Raw genomic sequence first — 20,064 nt, 5'->3', positions numbered from 1 at the left:
TTTTGACCTTGAAGAACACTTCGTTTTCTGAGCGTTAATCAGAACGTCTTCTCAGACACAAGGAGATGGATTGAAAATGCATTTACCAGAACCACATTGCTATACGATAATGCATCCAACTTGCCTTGGAGTGGACTTGCCATTTCTTCGAGGCTTTGACCATCATGTCTCTGAAAAGATAGACTGAGGATCTTGTGGGTTTTCTGGAAATCCAGCACAGGAATAATATCCTGATGACTCAGAGAGGGAGAGAGAGCAGGGGGAATAGAGAGATGGAGTTCTGCAGGAACAAAGGCTCATTGCTTCTTTCACGTGAAAGCATGAAACGTCATAGACTGTGCCAGAAAACTGGTCTGTTAAAGGTAAGTCTTGTCTACTCTGCCTGGCAGTAGCTTTCTACAGTCTCAGGCCAAGGTCTTTCACATCAACCACTACTTGATCCTTTTTTTTAAATTGAGAAGCTGGGGATTGAACCTGGGCTCTTCTGCAGGCAAAGGAGGTGCTGTACCACTAAGCCACAGCCCAAACCTCCACTAATGAGCTGCCTTATACTGAGTCAGACCGTTGGTCTATTATGGTCAGTATTGTCCGCTCTGATTGGTAGTAGCTCTCCTGTCTCAGGCGGAAGTCTTTCATGTCACCGCCTATATCAGGGGTGGTCAAACTTGCTTAACGTAAGAGTCACATAGAATAAATCAGATCTCAGAAGACAAGAAGGGTCAGCCACTGGCTAGTATTTGGAAGGAAGTCATCCAAAGCATACCCAGGGTCATGAGGTGGAGTCAGGCAATGGCAACCCACCTCTGAGTGTCCCTTGCCTTGAAAACCCTACTGAGTCACCATAAGTCAGCTAGGACTTGCAGTGCTTTCCACCTCTCTCAGTATATGGACTGAGAGAGGTTGTGGCTCAGTGGCAGAAGATGGTGATACTGGATTTATACCCCACCCTTCACTCTGAATCTCAGAGTGACTTACAATCTCATTTACCTTCCTCCCCCACAACAGACACACTGTGAGGTTGGTGGAGCTGAGGTTCAAGGTTTTGGTTTTGACCTTTAAAACCCTGAATGGCCTAGGATCAGCATATCTATGGGACTGCCTTTCCCCATATACCCCTGGAGAGCTTTACGCTCCATGGATCAACATCTGCTGGTAATCCCTGGCCCAAAAGAAGTCTACTTAGTCTCAACCCAGGCCAGGGCATTTTCTGTCCTGGCCCCTACCTGGTGTAACAAGTTCCCACTGGAGATTAGTGCCCTGTGGGGACTGTTGCAGTTCTGCAGGGCCTGTAAGACAGAACTGTTCCACTAGACTTTTAACTAAGAAGGTGGACACTTATCAATCTGGGGCCTCCCTGCTGAAATCATTCTGTTGAATTGATCCACTACATTAAGGCTATGGTCGTTTTCCCACTGAGCTTACCTCGGAGCGACGTCCCTCTTCACCGCGCAGCATCTGCGCGGATTTCCCACCAACCGCTCCGAGGCTGCTCCGAGGAACCAGGAAGTTCCCGACCTTTTGCGTCGCAGATGTAAACTGGTTTTTAGCGGTTTACATCTGCAACACAAAAGCCGCGGCACTTCCTGGTTCCTCGGAGCAGTTGGTGGGAAATCCGCGCAGACGCTGCGCGGTGAAGAGGGACGTCGCTCCGAGGTAAGCTCAGTGGGAAAACGGCCTATGTCATCTGTCTTATACCACCTGGGAGATGTATGGGAGGAGTGGCTATGGTTTGATATCACCATCTGCAGAATTTGACTTGTTTTTAAAATTGTTATATTCTTTTATTGTATGAATTAATCTTTCTCTGTATATTTAGTAATTGTTGTTCCCACCCAGAGCCCATTGAGGGAAGGGCGGGTTATAAATCAACAACAATAACAATCTGCCCTTTCAAAGACAGCTCTGTGATAGCTATGGCTGACCCAAGGCCATTCTAGCAGCTGCAAGTGGAGGAGTGGGGAATCAAGCCCAGTTCTTCCAGAGTCCAGGCACTTAACCACTATACCAAACTGGCTCTAGAGCATATAGATGGCATGCAGAAGGTCTCAGGTTTAATCCTGGCATCTCCAGTTAAGAGGCTCAACTAGAAGGTAATGTGAAAGACCTCTGCCTAAAACCCTGGAGATCTGCTGCCACTCTGAGTAAGAGTACTGACCTTGATGAACTAATGGTCTGATTCAGTATAAGGCAGCTTCATGTTCATATTCTTTTAACTGGAGATGCTGGAATTGAACCTTGGACTGTCTGATGCTGGTTAGAGGTTTAAAGGTAAGCAGCAGCATTTCAAATTACGCCTGGATAGAATCAATACTCACCTGCCAAATAGAGAAGCTGTAAGGATAATCACAAAATACCACAAAAGTGCTTTGACCACTTGTAAGCACTTTACAAGTGCTAAGTATTATTATATCTACAATATATGAATAATGGTCTCTGTTAGTCTTCTCCAGTGTACGAGAGCCAAAGTGTACTTTTCCTGAATAGCTCAATAGGCTTCAAAGCAGTGCTTTCCATTAATAACTTAGTAGTGTATAAACAAAGTGTGGTGAAGCAATTATGGAAACAGGCCCAGGAAGGCATGTGAAGGGTGGGGGGGGAACCATTTTTTTAAAATAAAAAATACTCTTTTTTGGATTCAGTTCCAGAAGGATAGCCATTTTAGTGGCAAAAAATAAACAGAAGTCTAGTGGCCTCTTAAAGGTCTCTTGAAGTTCAAGTTTTATCCCAGGATAAATTATCATGGACTTGAGCCCTCTAGTCAATGGAAGTCATGCTGGAATAAAATTGTGTGCCCTGTGGGTCAGAAAGCTGGACAATGAAGAATGTTGACAGGAAAAAAGCCGATTCCTTTGAAATGCATTTTTGGAGGAGAGTTTGATGGATCCCCAGTGTGCCAAAAAGACAAATAAGTGGATTCTACACCAAATCAAGCTTGAATTCCGCCTAGAAGCTAAGAAGAAGCTGGAAGCTACAAGCTAAAAAGAAGCTAAAAGTTAAAATTACTAAACGGAGGCTATTGTACTTTGGTCATATTATGAGAAGACAAGAGCCACCAGAAAAGACAAATAATGGTAGGGAAAATTGAAAGCAGCAGGAAAAGGGGAAGATCCAACATGAGAGGGATGTACTCCAGGAATGAAGAAGAAGAAGAAGATATTGGATTTCTATCCTGCCCTCCACTCCGAAGAGTCTCAGAGCGGCTCACAATCTCCTTCACCTTCCTCCCCCACAACAGACACCCTGTGAGGTGGGTGGGTCTGGAGAGGGCTCTCACAGCAGCTGCCCTTTCAAGGACAACCTCTGCCAGAGCTATGGCTGACCCAAGGCCATGCCAGCAGGTGCAAGTGGAGGAGTGGGGAATCAAACTCGGTTCTCCCAGATAAGAGTCCGCACACTTAACCACTACACCAAACTGGCTCTCCCCAAGGTCTTTAATTTGCAAGATAAGTGTTAATGAGAGGACGTTTTGGAGGACGTTAATTCATAGGGTGGCCATAAGTTGGAAGAGACTTGGCAGCATTTCACACACACACACACACACACACACACACACACATCCTGAACTGGATAGCTTAGGCAAGCCCGATCTTGTCAGATCTCAAAAAGCCCTTGTCCGTATTTAGATGGGAGACCACCAAGAAATATGAGGGTTACAAGGAAGGCAATGGCAAACCACCTCTTGCCTTGAAAATTCCATGGGGTCATCTTAAATCAGGCGTGACTTCATGGCAAAAATAAGTAAATAAAAATTAGCAACATGCTTTTTAACCTTGAGTTCAGTTCAGACCTTTATTGGCATAAAAGCAATCATGATTCGCAATCAAAAGTAGGTACAAAGGCCTGAAGTATAGTAAGAAAACAAAGCAATCAATTAAAATGGCAGCCAATAATACTAATCAAAAGTAGACACCCAGCAATTAAAATACAGAAGTATGCCTAGATTTAATTTTATAGGCTTCTACTAAGAAATTTGCAACACATGTAGTAATGTGAAGATTAACATCTTCTAAAAAGTAAGTTAGAGTTTTCCTTTTAGTAAATACATTGTGTTGGAGATATTCAGCTAAAAATTGTCTACATTGAGGGCCAGGAAAGGACATTCTAAAATAATATGGGATATAGAATCAAGGACTCCTAATTTACAAGGACATAATCTATTTTGGAGAGGTATCTGTCTAAACCTACCAAAGAGAACTGTTGATGGGAAGGCATTTAAATGTGCCAGATTAAAAGTGCGACAATGGAATGGGGAATCTAAAGGAAAAATATAATGTGGTGTCTTCCCATGTCTTTGGAGTATACCTAGATTGGCGGCAGAGCAAACAGGGGGATGTGAGGGGAACACTTTTTGGTATTCATGATCCATAAGCCTTAGTTGGATTGTTCTTAAAACATATAGTTCATCACATAAGAAAAGAGTGTCCACCTCAATACCAAGTTTTTGTAGTTTGTTGGTAAATGCAGAGAGCCAAGTAATACTGTGCCTGCCTTTTATCAGGTAGTTCAGTAAACTTCCTGGATCTGTTCTGAAATCAATTTTTAGCCAGAATTTAAAAGCCATAATCCAGGCTCTGGTTTCTAGAAGATGTAAACCTAGCTCTGCACAAATGGATGAGTAGGGGACACATTTAGGAGCACCTAAAATCTGACGGAAGAATGATGATTGCACATTCGCCATGCAGGGACTAAAGGCTCCAGTCCACAAACGTATTCCATATAGCAACTGAGGAAGGATTTTGGCATTGTAAATTTTCAGAGTTGCTGGAATGAACTGGTTTTTAACCCCTGTGAAAGCTACACATTGCACACTTTGTAGGTTTATTTCTCTGATATGCCGTAAATCAAGTTATTCTTCACTGATGTCACAAAAGCCATGATCCCACCATAGAGAAAACAGAGGAGTTAGTAGATTAATGACCAGTATAACTGATCTAGGAATATGGATACAGATGGGTAGCTGTGTTGGCCTAAAGCAACAGAATAAAGTTCTGTTAGAGGTTTAAAACAAGCACACAAAAGCTCGTGCCTTGAGTAAAACTTTGTTGGTCGTAAAGGTGCCACTGGACTCTAACTTTGATTTAGGAATAATATGTCCCACCCAGGGTTTCAGCTCCTTTCAACCTCTGCTCTTTTGAACCTTAGGAACAGGAGCCAGAATCAGGGCCAGCCCTAGACTGTCTGGCACCCTAGGCAAGGCTAACTTCTGGTCCCCCCCCCCCTGCACTGATAACATCACCAAGTCACATGGGCGGCTCCCATGTCAGCATCCCAAAAGGCCAGCACCCTAGGCAATTGCCTATTTTGTCTAGGGGCAGAGCTGGCCCTGGCCAGAATGTCCTCCCTGACCAATTTCCCTTTGGTTTATGAAGGGCCTGGCTTGGCCTGGAGCTAGCCCCTTTAGAGGCTCCTCCCCTCTGGAACTCCCTTGGACTCTGAGTAATTCTGTGGAAAGCTGCTGCCCAGTGCCGGATTAAACCCTGTGGAGGAGAAGAAGAAGAAGAAGATATTGGATTTATATTCCGCCCTCCACTCCGAAGAGTCTCAGAGTGACTCACAATCTCCTTTACCTTCCTCCCCCACAACAGACACCCTATGAGGTGTGTGGGGCTGAGAGGGCTCTCACAGCAGCTGCCCTTTCAAGGACAACCTCTGCCAGAGCTATGGCTGACCCAAGGCCATGCTAGCAGGTGCAAGTGGAGGAGTGGGGAATCAAATCTTATCCGGTTCTCCCAGATAAGAGTCCGCGCACTTAACCACCACACCAAACTGGCTCTCTAGGCAATCAAAATCTTGGGGGTTCCCTTGTAAATTATCTCCTAATATCTCCTGCAGGACCTTCACAAAAGCCCCTTTGACAAAGCTGCAGGGGAGAGGCAGAGAGAGGCAAACCGACCCAGGGCTCCTAAAAGCATGGGGGCCATTAGGCCAGTGCCTGCTTGGTTTGTTTGTTAATCCAGCCCTGCTGCTGCCGGCGCTACATGATGTAGGCTACATCCAGGCTATCACTCATCTTTTTTCTCACCCCTGTTTCAAGGCTGTGTTTCAGCTGAGAACCAGGCAGTGAGCTTTAAAAGAGCAGTCCCTATCAAGTAACGGAGCTTCACTTTAAAGGTACCACATGTGCTGCCACTTTGGCACATAGACGTTGAGGGTGGGCCCCTGGCTCCCCTCAGAGTGGGGTTGCTCAAGTCCCTGACAGGGCTATTGCAAATCTTGCTGCAACGTATTGAACTGAGGCAATCAGATGTGAGCCAGTCCCCCAGTCAGCTCAGTTCACACCAAACAGCTTGAATGCCTGCCAAAGAGGTTAGGGCATTTCCAGACCTGCACACGTGCAAAAATACTGCCAGTCCAAATAGATCAGCTACTGATTAATATCGCTGAGTGTTACTTAGACAAATACTGACTGGTAGGATATTTTTAATACAGCATTTATTTATGACCTATTTATAGATTTGGGACTGATTTAACTGTTGATTTAAGCAATTACCTGCCAAGTGGAAAAGCAATGCTGCAAGGGGGGGTGGGGAGGAGGTAGGATTTCATCAGGCTGTGTGAGTGGGCACAGGCGCGATAAGCCAATCGCACTGTTATCAAGGAACACAGTAAAGCAATGTGGAGAACAGCCACGAATGGCTTGACTGACAGCCGAATAGTCTGCTGAAAAACTCGCTCCCTGTTAACAGCTGGAAAATAGGACATAAGCTGAAATGTGGGTGTTCGAGCATCCCAGGTCCTGCGTCTACTACTTGGAGAGCCAGTTTGGTGTAGTGTTTAAGTGCGCGGACTCTTATCTGGGAGAACAGGATTTGATTCCCCACTCCTTCACTTGCACCTGCTGGAATGGCCTTGGGTCAACCATAGCTCTTGTAGAGCTGTCCTTGAAAGGGCGGCTTCTGTGAGAGCTCTCTCAGCCCCACCTACCTCACAGACTGTCTGTTGTGGGGGAGGAAGGTAAAGGAGATTGTGAGCCACTCTGAGATTTGGAGTGGAGGGCAGGGTATAAATCCAATATTATCTTCTTCCTGGTCCCACTCCACATTTTGGAGAAGAACCCAGAGCACAAATCCAGCTGTCTACTTCGCTTCCCCCCTTGTGCTTGAAGCCTCTTGAAGAAACTCTTCCCATGAGAGACGCAGTCCTTCGATCTGAACATGCTGGAATTGACGACCCATCCTTTCAAGCTGCTGATACAGCTTGATGTACAGGCAGAGAAGATTGAGTGGAGGGTGGGGGGCATGCTACTGAGGCTGAGTGGGGTGGTTGCCATGGGGACAGTCTTTCTGAGTGGCAGCTGGGGCTGTTTGGCTGTCTTGCTCTATTTCCTTTTTCATTTTCCCTTCCCGCTATCTTCAGGGAACCAAATTCTTCATCGGTGCCAAGAAATACAGCCTGAAGCCTCTTGTAACTGAATCTGCTGTATATGCCCCGTCACAGAGAGCCCTCTTTGAAAGGCCAGGGCTAGAGCTGATGGGAAAGTACAAGGTGTTTAGCTCAGGGGCATTTGTGTTCCAATGGGGAATCAATCTCTCCTATTGATTAGCATTTGAGTGCTGCCAAGCTGACAAAGGGGGAGGCGTGAAAAAAGAGGATGGGAAATGTCCACGGACAGATGGACAGAAATGGGGTGAGGAGGACATCCTGTGATGGAGGGACAGGAAGAAGGAGCTAGGGTTTCAAATTATCAAATTTCCGTGAAATGGCAACAGTCTGGTGTGCAAAAATTAAAATCGATTCCATCTTGCATGGAAGTAATGAAGTTTCAAGGTAATTTCTCCAGTAAGCAGAAATGGGTGTGTGAGCATTTCAAAACGGAAACATTAATAATTTTCTTTCCTTCTTTTGGAAGTTCGGGATTCCTGAGCAAGGCTTGCACTGCATTTCTGCTCAAGTCAACCTTGCAGATTTTCATCAGAGCCTATAAAAATAGTACTTTTCCCAGACTGGAGTACAGGATGCCTCCATTTTCTAAAAATTCAAAATCTCTCTGCAGTTTATCCTCTCTCTATGTGATATTTGACAAAAAAGAGCCAACTGATTTTTTTTTTGTATCTAAAATTAAATGTATGGAATGGCATAAGGGGATGAAAATCAGGTGTTGCTGGGGGTGAGTTGTTTCCCTGTTATCACCTATTGACATATTATTAAACAAGCAAGTTTCATTTTCCTAGCTATTGTAGATCCTCCTAGAATTTCACATTTTAAAATATATATAAAACATGAACTTGGTGCAGTATCATTATCAAGCGATAGTTTAGATAAAATAACTATAGGAGAACTACAGGAGAAGAAAGATGGCAAAGCATTCCTTCAAAGAAGTAAGTAAAGGTAAAAATGCAAGCACCTGTGCAAGCACCAGTTGTTTCCGGCGACATCGCATCATGACATTTTCACGGCAGACTTTTTACGGGGTGGTTTGCCCTTGCCTTCTCCAGTTGTCTACACTTCCCCCGCAGCAAGCTGGGTGCTCATTTTACCGACCTCAGAAGGATGAAAGGCTGAGTCAGCCTTGACCTGGCTACCTGAACCCAGCTTCTGCTGGGATTGAACTCAGGTTGTGAGCAGACAGCTTAGACTGCAGTACTGCAGCTTTACCACTCATGCTCCATGGGGCTCTTTTAAGAAGTAAACATAGTAGAATATCTGCATAAATAGACTGTGTCCACTCTCATAAAAATATTGGGTTTTTATAGCTGCTGTGGCATTATCTATCATTTAGGTGAACACTAATTTGAAGAGCCAGTGTAGTGTAATGCTGTAGTCTTCAGCTTTTCTAGACTTCAAGGGGGCCACCTTTAATCACTAGGTGGAAGCATGAGACCCATTCAGCTGGAAGCACACAGCATCATAGTCTCATGATATCAGTCATGTGACAGGGAGAGGGGGAATGAGGAAGCAAAGAGGTAGAGGCATGGAGGGGACCTTTCTACCACTCAGGGCTTTGATTTGCTATCTTACTGTTCTCAGTTTGCATGCAGGAAGGCAGGATATATGGGACCCTTGCTTTCTACTCATTTGGTCTAGAAGCAGATCCTTCCCAAAACAGCCACAAAGAAATAGGTGACTCCATAGGGACTCACAACCCAACTGATGAGGTTCCATGACCCATGCAAGTATACTGATTCATAGGCAGAAAAGCAGTGCTGTCATGGTTAGCATGTCAAACTAGGACCTGGGAGATCTGTATTCAAATCTCCACTCTGTTATGAAGCTTACTGGCTGACTGTCCAAAAGGTTGAATCTGGACACAACCACACCCCAAACCAGAGACTCCTTAACAAAAAAACCATAATTTATTTTAAATGCATGGATCCAAGAGAAGCAAGCTCAAAGATTTGAGTTTACACAATACATTTATAGCAATTAGAAAGGAAGTTTGTTACAACTTCCAATGTGGACCTTTTGGCGGGAAAACATATGAGTGGTTAATAACTTGGTGGTCTGACCAGGGCCGGCCCACCCATTAGGCAAATTAGGCATTTGTCTAGGGTGCCAGGAAGAGGGTGCTGAATTGGGCTCTCCCCCCCCCCCCGGCACCCAAGACAAATGCCTAATAGCTGCAGAGCAATTAGGTGGTGGTGGTGGCAGTGGTGGGCAGGCCACCTCTTTCCCCCACTGACAGGAGCAATACCAGCCTCAGGCTTACCCACTTTGGCGGGCATCAGAAGAGCACTCTCTCTTAATAGAGAGCAAAACAAGGCTTCGCTCCTGCTCCCTTCCTGTTTCAGAAGGGAGGGGTGAGCGAAGCGATGCCTGCCAGGGGTCTATTGCAATGCCTCTAAGCGCACTGGGGGGGGGGGGGGCAGCAAAGCAGAGTGTGGCACCAGATTGCAGTTCTGCAGAGAAGAGGGGAGGGGGGTGGCCTGGGGGCACATGGGCAGTAAGTCTGCCTAGGGCATTGCGCACCCTAGGGCCAGCCCTGGGTCCAACTGATCTCTGCTGTTGCTTAGACATATGGCACTTCTTTTACCCAGTTTCTGAACTAGTTCAGATCAATTTAACTGCACCTGTAGTTGTCTAATATACGCAGGTCAATATAGGGATAGGAGAACTACCTATGGTGCTCAGAGTTCTTTAGAGAAAGGCAGGGGGTTTTTTGTAGAAAAAAGCCCAGCATGAACTCATTTGCATATCAGGCCACACCCCCTGACCTCACCATTGTTTCGCAAAGGGCTTTTAAAAGAAAATGTTCAGCAGGAGCTCATTTGCATATCAGGCCACACCCTTTGTCATTACCATTGTTTTGCACAGGGCTTTTTTTGTAGAAAAAGTCCAGCAGGAATTCATTTGCATATCAGGTCACACCCCTTGACATCACCATTGTTTTGCACAGTCCAGCAAGAACTCATTTGCCTATTAGGCCACACCCCCTGATGCCAAGACAGCCAGAGCTGTGTTCCTGTGCATTCCCACTCAAAAAAAGCCCTGGAGAAAGGGAAGGATACAGCTGTACCGTAGAGATATTTTGGAATGCACAAATCTTGAAAATCTCATGATCAGTCAGGGCAAGGGTTATTGTTTGTAGTCCAGTGAATCAGCAGCGTCCACATGGAGGGATGGGGTGGCTAGGAGAAACTATCATTGCATGAAACAGCTGAAGTAGCACAACAATCTTCACAACAGTTTGTGTCTCTTTAATGAGACACTTCTGGTCTTGCAGGCTACCATCGGTCTTGGCAATGGGAAGAATGATAGATTATGGGTTTGTTCATCATTTCATGAGCTAAGTGAGTCACTCTACTTGCCAAGATCATTAAGCGCTGAGGGGGGAAATTGAAAGAAAATCAATGTCATTGCTTTCTAACACATTATCAGCTGTTTTAGGATTCAAACAGAACAAGGTACATGCTTGGGCAGCCTCAGTTTCCCATGCTGGGAAGGATGTTCAACCCCTCAACCTCATCCTGGTTTTACTTATCTGAAACTTGCTCCTCTGTTCTGCTTGCTAGCATTTTAAAAGTTGGGGTGGGGGGGGATACATCGAACAGGGAAACTGCATAAACTTTTTCCTGACTGTTTGAAACCTCATATTATTGATGTACCCTGACCTGGAGAGCCCAGGCTAGCCCAATCTTGTCAGATCTTGGAAGCTAAGTAGGGTCAGCTCTGGCTAGTGTTAGGATGGGAGATCTCCAAGGAAAACCAGGGTCATGATGCAGAAGCAGGCATTGGCAAACCACCTCTGGACATCTCTTGCCTTGAGAACTCTATGGGGTTACCATAAATTAGCTGCGATTTGATGGTATTTTTCACCACTGCCACCATTAATGTGGCTTAGTGTAAAATCCTCTATGTGTCTCCTTCACCCTTCCCTCACAACCAGACGTAAACTTGAGTGGGCCAGAAATGAAAGGGAAGCATCAGTACCCAAAATGGGGAGGCAGCCAGAGGAGTAAGGGGAGGCAACCAGATATCTGCCTCCTCCGTTTCATAGACAGGTCCCATCCTGAAACACCACAATGGGACCAGGAGCTACATTTGTTACCTACCTGCTATAGGGTTGCCTGCTGAAGACTGGTGAAATGGACTCAGACAGTTAGCCTGAAAGCTGGGAACAGCTTGCACTGATTGGCTGGGCCACAGCCATGGTTACGACTGTATCAAATTGCAAAAGAGACTTGCAGGACACCACTGGAGAACATTTTGGCCCACCCATTTTCTCCCTGCTGCTCCATCAAGTCAGTGGGGATCAAGAGCCAAGGGCAGGAGACTTCTCACAAAGTGTAATATTTATAACCCCTCATCCCTCAGGGTAGAACTGGTGTTTCTCCCTTCTTCAGTTTCATCTTCACAACAGGTAATATGGGGTGAGAGAGAATGGCTGGCCCAAGGCCACTCAATGAGTTTTGTGGCAAAATGGGGGTTCTTCCTTACCTGGCACTCAAGCACAGCCAGCTACAAGCATAGCTTCAAGAAGGGATTGGATAAAAATATGGAGCAGAGGTCCATCAGTGGCTATTAGCCACAGTGTGTGTGTGTGTGCATATATATGTTGGCCACTGTGTGATACAGGGTGTTGGACTGGATGGGCCATTGGCCTGATCCAACATGGCTTCTCTTATGTTCTTATGTTCAAGGTACAGCTTTCTTTACAACTATGATATTAATTTGTGAGCACCACAGTGAGAGAGATGCATACTTGGCCAGCAAGTGTGGCAGATGTCAAGCCATAATAATTATCATATTGGAGTTGGGCTGAGGCATTGAGGTGGAGCCATAAACTGAGCCACGGATGGTTCTGACAATCAGATCGCCAGTGCCATGTAGTTGTTAGAGCATTGGACTTGGACATGGAAGCTTGCTGGGTGACCTTGGGCCCAGTCTAAGCCTAACTTAGAGGGCTGATTTGAAAATGGAGGAGAAGCAAATGATGAAAGCTGCTAATAATAATTATTATCTGGCAGGATGTGTAGTGTAGATCTCCTGGAGATCCTAAGTATAGTGTGTGAAGTATAGATCTCCGGGAGATCCTAAGATTGTCTGGCAGTCAAAAGATCTAGCTCTTTTAGTGTTGTGCACCACTAGGTGGTAAGAATGTAAGAGAAGCCATGTTGGATCAGGCCAATGGCCCATCCAGTCCAACACTCTGTGTCACACAGTGGCCAATATATGTGTGTGTGTGTGTACATACATACATACATACACACACACACACACACACATACACACACACACACACACACACATATACACACACACACACACATATATATATATATATATATATATATATATATATATATATATATATATATATATATATATATATATATATATATATATATATATATATATATATAGCTACTGATGGACCTCTGCTCCATATTTTTATCCAATCCCCTCTTAAAGCTGGCTATGCTTGTAGCCACCACCACCTCCTGTGGCAGTGAATTCCACATGTTAATCACCCTTTGGGTGAAGAAGTACTTCCTTTTATCCATTCTAACCCTACTGCTCAGCAATTTCATTGAATGCCCACAAGTTCTTGTATTGTGAGAAAGGGAGAAAAGGACTTCTTTCTCTACTTTCTCCATCCCGTGCATAATCTTGTAAACCATCCCATACATAATCTTGTGGTGAGCTAGACTTGGTGTTTTTTTTTTAAAGTAAGAGATGTTTCAGAGGTGGTTTGCTATTGTCTGCCTCTGCATCACAACTCTGGTATTCCTTGGAGACAGCCCATCTAAATAGTAGACAGGGCTAACCTTACTTAGCCTCCAAGATCTAATGAAGTGAAGCTATCCTGGGCTATCTAGGTCAGGCCTTGATGGAAGCTGCTTTGGGAGGAAAGTAAACAATTAAATAAAATCCTCCAGATTAACTGTCTCGAAGTGTATCCTCAGCTGGTTATGAAACTTCCCACCAATGGTAGTCCATAAACCCCAATGACATCTTTGGTCATATTACCGAGGCCCAGCACTCTTCATCACAGCAAGCTTACAGAAGGTCATGCCAATTGACCCATACTTGTCTTTAAGTCGTTACAGATTCATAGAGCTGTCAGCTAGGAAGACACCTGAAAAAAATCCTCTGGTGGGTTGTCGGTGGGAAGCGAAACTTCTCGTGTATCGGAAAAACAATTAACAGTCTTGTGTTAGGATGCAAAACTAGGCTTGTGCTGGATGACCCTCGCCTTCGGTTCCCCCAGGAACAGAAGACTTATCTTGCAGGATTAGATCCATCTAGTCCACTATTCTGTTTCCAGTAGTGACAAATATAGGTAGGATCAGGGCTTTTTTTTTGCAGCAGGAACTCCTTTGCATACTAGGCCACCCCATCCCTGATGTAGCCAATCTTTCAAGAGCTTACAGTAGGTCCTGTACTAAGAACCCTGTAAGCTTTAGGAGGATTGGCTATATCAGGGTTGTGTGGACTAATATGCAAAGGAGTTCCTGCTACAAAAAAAAGTCCTGGGTAAGATAGTCACAAGCAAGACATGAACCTGGAACTAGCAAGACATGAACCTGGAAGGAAGGCCACACTTCAAACAGATACACACTAGGGTGCAGCTACAAAGACTCAGTAGCTTGGTTCACATGTTATGTGAACCTAGGATTTAACGCAGCTTACTTTGGTTAGCATGAGTAAACACAGTCCACTTTATTAGCTACAATTACAGTGAAATCGTCTGCAGAATCACTCTGGTCTAAACCCACCGAAATCCATGGGCTTAGATTGGAGTAACCCTGCATAAGATTGTGCTCTTAGTCAAAGTCAGTCAAACCATGATCTAAAACCATGGTCTTAACTTGAGATGCTTCGAATCCTCTGGTTCGGCATATCCTGTTTAGGGATGCTTGAATGCCCACCAGTTCAGTTCATGCACTGTTTGCCAGTTGCAAACGGGAACATGATTTTTGTTGTTGATCATTTCAATAGTTTATCGGTCTGTTTATGGAGGTTCATTGGGTTGTTTCACCACATTTCTTACTAACCATACAATACAGAGCGATTGGCTTTTTGCGTATGTGGGTTCTCACACAGCCCGATTGAGGTCTCCTACCTCCCCATCCTTCCTGCATAAGTGCTCTGCTTAGCGAGCAATGGTTTAAATAGACAACTAGATCCACCGCAAATCATATAAAGTAATCATCAATAAATGCCATGTTTCAGTAAAATCCTACCCTTTTGGTATTTTGATTAAGCAGTCCTTGATGATGCTAGTAGCTGCCGATCAGTTTGAATCAGCAGCAATCTTTGCACATGAGCATTTTTTGGAAAACCTGAGGCAAACCATTTTGGTAGTTTCAAAGCTGCTCAGCATGAATCAAGCAAACTGAGTACATATATGAACATAGGAAGCTGCCTTATACTGAATCAGACCCTTGGTCCATCAAAGTCAGTATTGTCTTCTCAGACTGGCAGCGGCTCTCCAGGGTCTCAAGCTGAGGTTTTTCACACCTATTTGCCTGGACCCTTTTTTGGAGATGCCAGGGATTGAACCTGGGACCTTCTGCTTACGGAGCAGATGCTCTACCACTGAGCCACCGTCCCTCAAACCAGATCACATCTCATTGCTCTCTTCGAACACAGAAAGTTCGACTATTGAACTTGTTCAGAGCAAAATTTGCAGCATCACCAGTCCTGCTCTCCAGTCACAATCAGGAACCATTTTTTTTTTTTTTAACAGAAACCAATTTCTCACTAGGCTTGTTCCAGTCTTGGAGCCCTTCATTTATTTATTTCTATTTGTATCCTGCCCTCCCTGCAAACAGGTTCAGGGCAGCTAACAGCATATTAACATCATAAAATACAATAATCTATTATAAAACAATATTATTATAAAACATTAAGCAATTATTAAAACCATAATATATAAAATCAACTAATTTGGTGCTATATTTGCTGATATGTGGTGTATAATATAACCAGATAGATGGACAGCGTACCACAGTTCTTCATGGTTTCTCCTAAATTCTCCAGATATGATGGTGACCCAGTGTCTCTGTCCGATTATGCACAAGCTGCCTCTTTCCTGAGGCAAGCAGAAACCAGCTTTCAGAGGATCTTACTTGCCATGAGAAAGAGGCGGAACAAGTCGCAGCCCCGCAACAGCTTGTGCAAAACCAGAGAGAAGTGCTGGTGGGGAGAGGGCTCTGAGACCAATACAAGCCCTAGTGAGAAATCGGTCAGATTATGCACATATTCGTTGACTAGCTTGTGGCTTTTTTGGCAGATTGTTTCAGCTATCCCTTCCAAACAGCACAGTGCTATCGGCTTTTTGCGCAAGTGCGTTCTCATGCAACCTGAAGGAGTTCTACTGTCCCCTTGCAGCTCTGCTGTTTTGCTTGGCAGGTAATTGTTTAAATAGAGACTTTGAATCAGCCACAAATTGTATAAATCAGTCGTAAATGAAATGCTGTGTTTAAAAATAACCCAGCCATTGGTGTTTGTCTAAGAAGCTCTTAGCAATGTGGATGGCTGATGATCTGTTTAGGTTGGCAGTGCTTTCATGCATGTACAGTTTTGCAAAACTTCAGTGTAAACCTGTTCGTGACATCCCTAGTTTTAACTATGGTTTTCTGTGATTGACAAAATACAGAAATTCAGTCTGGATCCTGGTTTCTTTCTGGACTCGGCTGTCACTGCAACACAGGCCAACATACCAGTTGGGTCTCTGAGAGACAGAACAAAAGAGCCTTGCTGGATCAGACCAGTGATCTATCCATTCCATATAAGAGAAGCCATGTTGGATCAGACCAATGGCCCATCCAGTCCAATACTCTGTGTTACACAGTGGCCAAAAACCCCAGGTGCCATCAGGAGGTCCACCAGTGGGGCCGGACCACTAGAAGCCCTCCCACTGTGCCCCCCCCAAAGCACCAGGAATACAGAGCATCACTGCCCCAGACAGAGAGTTTCAATGATAAGCTGTGGCTAATAGCTACTGATGGACCAGCATCCTGTTTTTCACAGAGGCCACTCAGTGGCCCTGGAGGGTCAGTAAATAAGGCAGAGATGCCAAGGTCCACCCCTTACATTGTCTCCTAGCACTGGGTTTCAGAAGTTTACTGCCTCTGAGTATGGAAGTTCCCATTTCTCACCATGGTTAGTCTCTCTCGGCTTGACTTCGCGAACGAAGATTTAAGAAGGGTGCAGTAGTCCACGTCTGCTGCAGGCTCGCTGGTGGCTGACAAGACCAATGCGGGACAGGCAGATCCGGCCACAGTGGCTGCAGTGAAAAGTCTGATTTGGGGTTGGTGCATGGTTAGTAACCCATCGCTATTACCCCTTGGGAGACCTGTCCTCTACAAATCTCTCTAACCCCCCCTTGAAAGTCATCTGTGCTTGTGGCTCTCAGTACATCCACTAGCAGGGAATTCCACAATATGAGTAAAAGAACAAAGGCAAACTAGGGTTTGAATAATCATCTGCAGGCTGAATTCTGGTTTTGCAAATGAACCATAGTTAACCATGGTTTCCTATTATGTCGAACCAAGCTGATGCATAACCAAGGCCACCCTGTCTGGAGGGCAGAAGAATCCTGGAAAAGTAATGGGACAATGGCCTGTGAACTGGCAGATGGTTTGAGGAATCAGGATCTGCCTGTTCTTAGGGTGGTACTGTCAATCAAGGGCACGGGATGAGGCTGGTGGTGAGAAAAAGTTAACTTGGGGCTAGGGTCATGGGTCAATAATTCCTAGTCTGTGCATGTTGCCCACATTATCTGGAGGCCTCTCAAAGTGTATCATTTAACATATTGCTCTCTGCCTCTTTAGAAGTGCTGATCCTGCTGCTGTCTTATACATACTTCATTTGTAACCATCCCATTTAAGCAGGGGTCGAATTCTAGCAGGAGCTCCTTTGCGTATTAGGACACACACCCCTGATGTAGCCAATCCTCCAAGAGCTTACAAGCCTCTTTTTTTGTAAGCTCGTGGAGGATTGGCTACATCAGGGGTGTGTGGCCTAATACGCAAAGGAGCTCCTGCTAGAATTCCACCCCTGCCTTTAAGTAAGAGTGGCTTCCTTTCAGTTAACCATCACCCTGAAGGACAGGTGGGAGGGGGGGGGAAGCAGGGGAATGCTATTGGAGTTTTGTGCCCCGCAGAGTGCTGCTGCTCCCTCTTGCTGGTAGAATCATCAGCAGCCCTCCTAGGGATCCAGCTCAGGTTGAAGTGTTGACTCTGATTGACTTTCATTGACTCTGGTGTCACCACTATCAGGAATGAAAGGGCAGTAAGATCTCATTTTAACTTGGGACAGGTAATGCAGACGATCACGGGAACATCACAGGAGAGGAAGACGTGTTCCCTCTAAGCTGAGTTAGTTAGCTCACAGTTTTTAAGCCTACCGCTCACACCTTTTTGTCTTAGGTCAGGAAAAATGACCCCAGAACAAACCGATTTATGCGGTAGCTCACAACTTTAATGCCAGTAGCTCACAAAGCAGAATTTTTGCTCACAAGACTCCACAGCTTAGAGGGAGTATTGGAGAGGAGGCATTACCTCTGCCCTCACCATTTTAGGCCTGTGCATGACTCCTTCACTTGGAAGTGCATCAGAAAGCTTTGAGCTTCACTGGGTTCAAAAAGAACAAAGGGGGGGAAGGGTATAGTTCCTTAGGAGGAGATGCCAGTGTCTGTGCTTATTTGTTTGACTACTATGAACAATGGATGGCTTTGAGATTCATGGTATGGTTTTGAAGCTCCATGTGTGTGTGTGTCTGAACAAACTGTAGCATCACTCACCCTTGGGATTCTGTGTTGATTTGGAGGCATCCATTCATCTCTGCCTGATCTTCCTGCAGAGCAGGGTTATGATTTTCCTTCTGTATTTGGTGAGTGGGTGGGTGTGACCCTGCCCGTGCTCCCACGCTGCCTGTTGGTACTCAGTGACATGGCAGGTGGGAAATGGTGGGTGGGGATACAGCATCATGCAATGATGCAATATCTTTGCCTGCTCTAAAAATGGAAGTAACATGATTGTATCATATGATGCTCTAGGAACCTTCCAGATGTCTATCGTAAAACCCATAGAGATCAGGAGATCCCTAGAGCAGCATGCAATGCAGTGATGTCGCTTCTGGTTTTTCATCTGTAAATGACATTGTAGCATTTCAAGACCCCATTCCCCCCCCCCCCCCACCGTCTCCACCACCTAGTCATCCCACAAGTTGTAGGCCAGCTCTGCTCCCAGGAACGACAATAACAAAAAAGTGGCACAATAGGGTGGATGGCTGAGAATGTTACAGACTTGGTAGTGCAAGATTACGGCTGTGTGTTACTTTTATATCTGAATGTGTGTACGCGCACCTGGAAATAATGGTGACCTCTGATGACTGACCCCTTCTGGAGCAAGGAGGGTATTCACAGAGGTGGCTGAAGAAATCCTGCCCCTGCCTCCTAACTCTTGGTATTCCAAGGAGATCCCCCATCCAAGTACTTGCCAGAATCAACCCTGCTTAGTTTCCAAGATCTGACAATATCGAGCTTTAGTGGGGTATCCAGGTCAGGTCTTCTGTGTGCTACTGATGCTACTACACCTAATGGATCTGAAATGGTAGTGCCACAGGAAAGCAAAGGAGGCAAGGGATGGGGTCACGACCAAAAGATATTGGCTCTAATTTAGACAACTATAAACTTGGCCAGACATTAGCGGCTCAGAGAAATGAAAGATTTTCATTGCAAGACATTCGTGCCGAAACCCAGCGTTCTGTTTTCCATCACTGTCTGGCTCTACAACCCACCCTGATGTCTGCAAGACCCAAGCAACAAGAAAGAAAGGATCTGAGCCCACCCGAATCAGCAGCATAGAACTGTGGTCTGACTCTGTCAACAGTCACCGATTGTCAAGAGACAGTTGTCTCGCGAGGCTGGAAGTTATGTCTGAAAACTCAGCGTCACCTATTTTAGTGGGAAGGCTTTTCTTTTTTCAGTTGGAAGTCAGCAAGATAATTAAATATTTAGAGTTTGAACTAATTTGAAAATGGCTGGAAAAGCACTCAGCCATCAGAGGAGGGATATTAAAGTCCTCTGTTCCATCATCGGAAATGTCACAGGCTTGTAATAAGGATGTAATATGATAAACTTTATTACAAACACTTAATTGCCTGGGAGAAAATTGCAAGGGCTCATATGCCATGGCAAAGGATGCCTTCCAAACCTCCTGATGAAAGACTTGGGAACAACACAGGAGAGGAACAAAAAAAACAGGAGCAAGTGGTCCATTCTTTTAATCATCAGGAGCTCATTTTTAGATAGTCTGAAAATTCTTGTCTGCTAAGTCTGGCCTGGAAATAATCATGCAAACATGATTGCTTATATAGTCAGTCTGGGATCTGGGGGTCCCAGGTTCAAGTCCCCACTTTGCTTTGGATAGTTGCCGGATGACTATGGACCAGTCACATACCGCCAGCCTACCCTACCTCGTTCTGGGCTTGCAAAGTTGCCAAGAAAATGCAGAATGGATTTTCCATTAAGATCTCTGGACTCAGAGACCTTAATGGAAAATCCATTCCACGTTTTCCTTGCAAAGTGTTTCCCTGCAATGTGTTTCAATGGAGTGGACCTCAGTCTCACTTTCCAGCAGTGAATTTGGATGGTTGTGTCCATGCAAATAAAGG

At 45.1% G+C, this 20,064-nt stretch overlaps 1 non-coding gene across 1 annotated transcript; it reads right to left on the bottom strand.

Annotated features, from left to right (window-relative positions):
• Window positions 1-14,922: 14,922 nt before the first annotated feature.
• Window positions 14,923-14,989, bottom strand: TRNAT-CGU (transfer RNA threonine (anticodon CGU)). The gene has a single exon. It is a non-coding gene; the product is annotated as a tRNA-Thr (tRNA).
• Between the last annotated feature and the right edge of the window lie 5,075 nt (window positions 14,990-20,064).

This window comes from Heteronotia binoei, chromosome 15 (assembly GCF_032191835.1).
Source record: "Heteronotia binoei isolate CCM8104 ecotype False Entrance Well chromosome 15, APGP_CSIRO_Hbin_v1, whole genome shotgun sequence".
NCBI lineage: Eukaryota > Metazoa > Chordata > Lepidosauria > Squamata > Gekkonidae > Heteronotia > Heteronotia binoei.
The sequence above is the reverse complement of the archived record's forward strand: the minus strand, read 5'-3'. Positions and strand labels throughout refer to the sequence as shown.